General features: G+C 38.8%; 1 non-coding gene across 1 annotated transcript; it reads right to left on the bottom strand.

The window, feature by feature from the left end:
* Positions 1 to 4,940: 4,940 nt before the first annotated feature.
* Positions 4,941 to 5,048, bottom strand: LOC112768625 (small nucleolar RNA R71). Its single transcript, XR_003186031.1, has one exon. It is a non-coding gene; the product is annotated as a small nucleolar RNA R71 (small nucleolar RNA).
* Positions 5,049 to 6,971: the final 1,923 nt, after the last annotated feature.

The following is a 6,971-nucleotide window of genomic DNA, read 5'->3' on the forward strand; positions in this document are numbered from 1 at the left end:
CTGAGTATGGAAGCCACTTTGGTGGTGAAAAGACAGCTACAAAGGTCCTTCAGAGCGGGTTTTACTGGCTGACTCTCTTCAGAGACTCAAGAGCATTTGTGAAGCACTGTGACAGATGTGAAAAAGCCACAAATCTTCCTGCCAACCATGAAATGCCACAGCAGGGGATTCTTGAGGTTGAGTTGTTTGATGTGTGGGGTATTGATTTCATGGGACCTTTCCCACCCTTACATTCAAATAACTATATTCTAGTGGCAGTTGATTATGTGTCCAAGTGGGTGAAAGCTGTGGCTCTACCCACCAATGATGCCAAGGTGGTAATGAGCTTCCTTCAGAGATATATCTTTAGCCGGTTTGGTGTCCCAAGGACACTCATTAGTGATGAAGGAAGTCACTTCTGTAACAGACAGCTGGACTCTCTTCTGCAGAGATATGGAGTCCGTCATAAAGTGAAAACCCCCTATCACCCTCAGACAAGTGGATAAGTTGAAGTTTCCAACAGAGAACTTAAGAGGATTTTAGAGAAGACCGTCAGTATTTCAAGAAAGGACTGGTCTAGGAAGCTTGATGATGTTCTCTGGGCATACCAGACAACTTACAAGACTCCTATTGGCATGTCCGCCTTATCAGTTGGTCTATGGCAAAGCCTGTCACTTGCCAGTTGAGTTGGAGCACAAGGCTTACTGGGCAATCAGGTACCTGAATCTTGATTCAGAAGCTGCAGGAATTAAGCAAATGCTTCAGTTGAATGATCTTAATGAATTCAGATATTCAGCTTATGAGAATGCCAAGCTCTATAAGGAGAGAACTAAGTTACTGCATGACAAGAATATTGCCATCAGAGTCTTTCAGCTAGGACAGAGATTGCTTCTATATAATTCAAGGCTCAAATTCTTTCCCAGGAAGCTGAAATCCCAGTGGTCAGGACCGTTTGTAGTTACCAGAGCTTCACCATATGGTTATGTGGAAATATGATGAGCGGATAATTTATACGCTTTTTGACATTGTTTTTAGTATGTTTTTAGTATATTTTAGTTAGTTTTTATTATATTTTTATTAGTTTTTAAATAAAAATCACATTTTTAGACTTTACTATGAGTTTGTGTGTTTTTCTGTGATTTCAGGTATTTTCTGGCTGAAATTGAGGGACCTGAGCAAAAATCTGATTCAGAGGCTGAAAAAGGACTGCAGATGCTGTTGGATTCTGACCTCCCTGCACTCGAAGCGGATTTTCTGGTGCTACAGAAGCCCAATCGGTACACTCTCAATTGCGTTGAAAAGTAGACATCCTGGGCTTTCCAGCAATATATAATAGTTCATACTCTGCTCTAGATTTGATGGCCCAAACTGAAGTTCCAAATCAGCATAGAAATTCTGGCGTCAAAACGCCAGAACTGGCATAAAAGCTTGAGTTAAACGCCCAAACTGGCACAAAAGCTGGCGTTTAACTCCAAGAAAAGTCTCTACACGTGAAAGCTTCAACGCTCAGCCCAAGCATACACCAAGTGGGCCCTGAAGTGGATTCTGCATCATTTACTCATTTCTTAAACCCTAGGTTACTAGTTTTCTACAAATAGGACCTTTTGCTATTGTATTTCACACACTTGATCATGCTTTTGATCTTGGTTCTTCTGGTTCCCTCTCTGGGGCCGAAGCCAATAATCACCATTATCACTTTTGTATTTTCAATGGTAGAGTTTCTACACACCATAGATTAAGGTGTGGAGCTCTGCTGTTCCTCATGAATTAATGCAAAGTACTATTGTTTTTCTATTCAACTCAAGCCTATTTCTGTTCTAAGATATCCACTCGTTCTTCAACCTGACGAATGTGATGATCCGTGACACTCATCATCATTCTCACCTATGAACGTGTGCCTGACAACCACTTCCGTTCTACTTGTAATAGCTTAAGTGCGTATCTCTTAGCCTTCTGGTTCATGACGCATGGTTGCCTCGCCTGACAACCGAGCCTTCCATTCCATGAGATCAGAGTCTTCGTGGTATAGGCTAGAATAAATTGGCAGCATTTCTGAGATCCGGAAAGTCTAAACCTTGCCTGTGGTATTCCGAGTAGAATCTGGGAAGGGATGACTGTGACGAGCTTCAAACTCGCGAGTGTTGGGCGTAGTGACAGATGCAAAAGGATCAATGGATCCTATTCCAACATGATCGAGAACCGACAGATGATTAGCCGTGCGGTGACAGCGCATTTGGACCATTTTCACTGAGAGAACGGGAGGTAGCCATTGACAACGGTGAAACCCAACATAAGCTTGCCATGGAAAGGAGTATGAATGATTGGATGAAGACAATAGGAAAGCAGAAGTTCAGGAGGAACAAAGCATCTTCATACGCTTATCTGAAACTCTTACCAATGAATTGCATAAGTATCTCTATCTTATTTTATGTTTTATTCATATTTTAATTATCTTAAACTCCATAACCATTTAAATCCGCCTGACTGAGATTTACAAGATGACCATAACTTGCTTCAAGCCGACAATCTCCGTCGGATCGACCCTTACTCACGTAAGGTTTATTACTTGGACGACCCAGTGCAGTTGCTAGTTAGTTGTGCGGAGTTGTGATAAAGAGTTGAGATTACAATTGTGCGTACCATGATGTTGGCGCCATTGATGATCACAATTTCGTGCACCAAGTTTTTGGCGCCGTTGCCGGGGATTGTTCGAGTTTGGACAATTGACGGTTCATCTTGTTGCTCAGATTAGGTAATTTTACTTTATGTTTAAGCTTTTTACCTTTTAATTTTCGAAAAATTTCAAAAAAGAATTTGTATTTCTATTTTGTTCTTCAAAACTTTTAAGAATGAATTCTAGAGTTTTATGATGATTTGTTGAAGTCTGGCTGGCTGAGAAGCCATGTCTAATCTTTTGGACCGAGGTTTCAACTTATCATCACAAGAGCTTGTTGATTTCTATCAATCTTGCTGTTGAAAGTAATGATCTGCTAAAGGTTGGCTGGCCATTGGCCATGTCTAGTGTTTTGGACCGAAGCTTTCACTGAAAGCTTGGCTGGCTAGTAAGCCATGTCTAATTCCTGGACCGGAGTTTTAGACTAACATTGCATGATTCCTGGAATTCTCATTAATAATTTTGAAGTCCTTTTTTCTCTTTTTCCACTTAATTTTCAAAAAAATTACAAAAAAAAATTTTAATCTTAAAATCAAAAATATTTTATGTTTCTTGTTTGAGTCTAGTGTCTAATCTTAAGTTTGGTGTCAATTGAATTCTTCTAATTTTCAAAAATTACATGCATTATGTTCTTCATTGATCTTCAAGTTGTTCTTGATGATTTCCTTGCTCTGATCTTTAAATTCTCTTATTTTGTGTCTTTTGTTGTTTCTCATATGCATTTTCAAATTGTTATAGTCCTTAGTATATAAACTTCTAAGTTTGGTGTCCTGCATGCATTATTTGTTTAATCGTAGTTTTCCAACCATGTGTTTTCAAGTCAATAATACAGAGAATTGAAGATTCAGAACATGCAGCAGAGGAATTACAGAGAAAAAGTTGGGCGTTCAAAACGCCCAGTGAGGAAGGAAAACTGGCGTTTAAACGCCAGCCAGGGTACCTGGCTGGGCATTAAACGCCCAAAAAAGTAGCAGTTTGGGCGTTAAACGCCAGAATGGATGCCATTCTGGGTGTTTAACGCCAGGAGGACACTAGAGGGAAGATTTTGTTTTTAATTCAAATATTTTTCAAATATTCATAATTTTTCAAAATCAAATATTTTTCAAATCATATCTCTTCAATCATATCTTTTCAAAATCAATTAATCAATTTCTTTCCATTTTTTAAATTATTATTATTTTCGAAAATCCTTGCTACAATTAATGATTTAAATCAAAATTTTCAAGTTGTTACTTGCCTATTAAGAAATGATCAAATTTTAATTCTAGAATCACATCTTTTAATTTCCTGTTAGTCAAGTAATCAACTTTAATTTTTAAAATTTCTCCTTTTAATTTGATTTTCAATCATATCTTCTCAATCATATCTTTTCAATCACATATTTTTCAAAATTAATTTTCAATCATATCTTTTTTATTTCTAATTTCAAAATCTTTTCCAAAAATCACTTAATTTCTTTCCCAATCTTAGTTTTCGAAAATCATTTACCAAATTTTCAAAATTTCTTTTAATTATTTCAAAATCTTTTTACTTTAATTTCGAAAATTCTTCCCCTCTTCCCAAATCCTTCTATTTAAAGGACTAACACTTCTCCATTATCAACAATTCGAACTCTGTCCCTTTTGATAAGTTCAAATTCTCTCTTTTTTACCTCATCCTTCTATTTTTATTTTCCTCTGACACCTCAAGGAATCTCTATACTGTGACATAGAGGATTCCATATTTTCTTCTCCTCTCTTTTCATATGAGCAGGAGCAAGGACAAGGACATTCTTGTTGAAGTTGATCCTGAACCTGAAAGGACCTTGAAGAGAAAGCTAAAAGAAGCTAAAGTACAACTCTCTATAGAGGACCTAACAGAAACCTTCAAACAAGAAGAAGCCATGGCAGCTGAAAACAACAACAATGCCAACAATGCAAGGAAGGTGCTTGGTGACTTTACTGCACCTACTCCCAACTTCTATGGGAGAAGCATCTCAATCCCTGCCATTGGAGCAAACAACTTTGAGCTTAAGCCTCAATTAGTTTCTCTGATGCAACAGAATTTCAAGTTTCATGGACTTCCATTGGAAGATCCTCATCAGTTCTTAGCAGAATTCTTGCAAATCTGTGACACTGTCAAGACCAATGGGGTTGATCCCAAGGTCTACAAGCTTATGCTCTTTCCCTTTGCTGTAAGAGACAGAGCTAGAACATGGTTGGATTCACAACTTAAAGAAAGCCTGAACTCTTGGGAAAAGCTAGTCAATGCCTTCTTGGCAAAGTTCTTTCCACCTCAAAAATTGAGCAAGCTTAGAGTGGAAGTCTAAACCTTCAGACAGAAGGAAGGTGAATCCCTCTATGAAGCTTGGGAAAGATACAAGAAATTGATCACAAGGTGTCCTTCTGACATGCTTTCAGAATGGAGGATCATAGGTATCTTCTATGATGGTCTGTCTGAACTGTCCAAGATGTTATTGGACAGCTCTGCTGGAGGATCTCTTCATCTGAAGAAGACACCTGCAGAAGCTTAGAAACTCATTGAAATGGTTGCAAATAACCAATTCATGTACACCTCTGAAAGGAATCCTGTGAATAATGGGACAAGTCAGAAGAAAAGAGTTCTTGAGATTGATACTCTGAATGCCATATTGGCTCAAAACAAAATATTGACTCAGCAAGTCAATATGATTTCTCAGAGTCTGTCTGGAATGCAAGCAGCAACAGTCAGTACCAAAGAAGCTTCATCTGAAGAAGAAGCTTATGATCCTGAGAACCCAACAATAGAAGAGGTGAATTACATGGGAGAATCCTATGGAAACACCTATAATCCTTCATAGAGAAATCTTCCAAACCTCTCATGGAAGGATCAACAGAGGCCTCAACAAGGCTTCAACAACAATAATGGTGGAAGAAATAGGTTTAGCAATGGCAAACCTTTTCCACCATCTTCTCAGCAACAAACAGAGAATTCCAAGCAGAACCACTCTGAATTAGCAACTGTAGTCTCTGATTTAATTAAAACCACTTAAAGTTTCTTGAATGAAACAAGGTCCTCCATTAGAAATTTGGAGGCACAAGTGGGTCAGCTGAGTAAGAAAGTTATTGAACTCCCTCCTAGTACTTTTCCAAGCAATACAGAAGAGAATCCAAAAGGAGAGTGCAAGGTCATCAACATAACCCACACGGCCGAACCTAGAGAGGAGGAAGAGGCAGTGACCTCCACTGAGGAAGACCTCAATAGACGTCCACTGGCCTCCAAGGAGTTCCCTAATGAGGAACCATGGGAATCTGAGGCTCACACTGAAACCATAGAGATTTCATTGAATTTACTTTTGCCATTCATGAGCTCTGATGAGTATTCTTCCTCTAAAGAGGATGAAGATGTTACTGAAGAACAAGTTGCTAAGTACCTTGGAGCAATCATGAAGCTAAATGCCAAGCTATTTGGTAATGAGACTTGGGAGGATGAACCCCCCTTGCTCACCAAAGAACTGGATGACTTGACTAGGCAGAAATTACCTCTGAAGAGACAAGATCCTGGAAAGTTCTCAATACCTTGTACCATAGGCACCGTGACCTTTGAGAAGGCTCTGTGTGACCTAGGGTCAAGCATAAACCTCATGCCTTTCTCTGTAATGGAGAAGCTAGGGATCCTTGAGGTACAAGCTGCAAGAATCTCACTAGAGATGGCAGACAATTCAAGAAAACAGGCTTATGGACTTGTAGAGGATGTCTTGGTAAAGGTTGAAGACCACTACATCCCTGCTGATTTCATAATCCTAGATACTGGGAAGTGTATGGATGAATCCATCATCCTTGGCAGACCCTTCCTAGCCACAGCAAAAGCTGTGATTGATGTTGACAGAGGAGAATTGGTCCTTCAAGTGAATGAGGACTCCCTTGTGTTTAAAGCTCAAGGATCTCCCTCTGTAACCAAGGAGAAGAAGCATGAAATGCTTCTCTCAATACAGAGTCAAACAAAATCCCCACATTCAAACTCTAAGTTTGGTGTTAAGAGGCCATCATCATGCTCTGAGTATCTGTGAGACTCCATGAGAGCCCACTGTCAAGCTACTGACATTAAAGAAGCGCTTGTTGGGAGGCAACCCAATTTTACTTATCTATGTTAAATTTCTATTTTCCATTGTTATTTCACGTTTTCTGTAGGTTGATGATCATGTGAAGTCACAAAAACAATTGAAAAAGCAAAAACAAACTGAAAAACAGAATAAAAAATAGCACACCCTGGAGGAGAATAAAGAATAAAGATGTTTCAAAATAAAAATTTTTGGGAAATATGCTCATGTGAAAGAAATTAAATTACCATGTGCATTAAA

The sequence above is a fragment of the Arachis hypogaea genome, chromosome 17, assembly GCF_003086295.3.
Source record: "Arachis hypogaea cultivar Tifrunner chromosome 17, arahy.Tifrunner.gnm2.J5K5, whole genome shotgun sequence".
Lineage (NCBI taxonomy): Eukaryota > Viridiplantae > Streptophyta > Magnoliopsida > Fabales > Fabaceae > Arachis > Arachis hypogaea.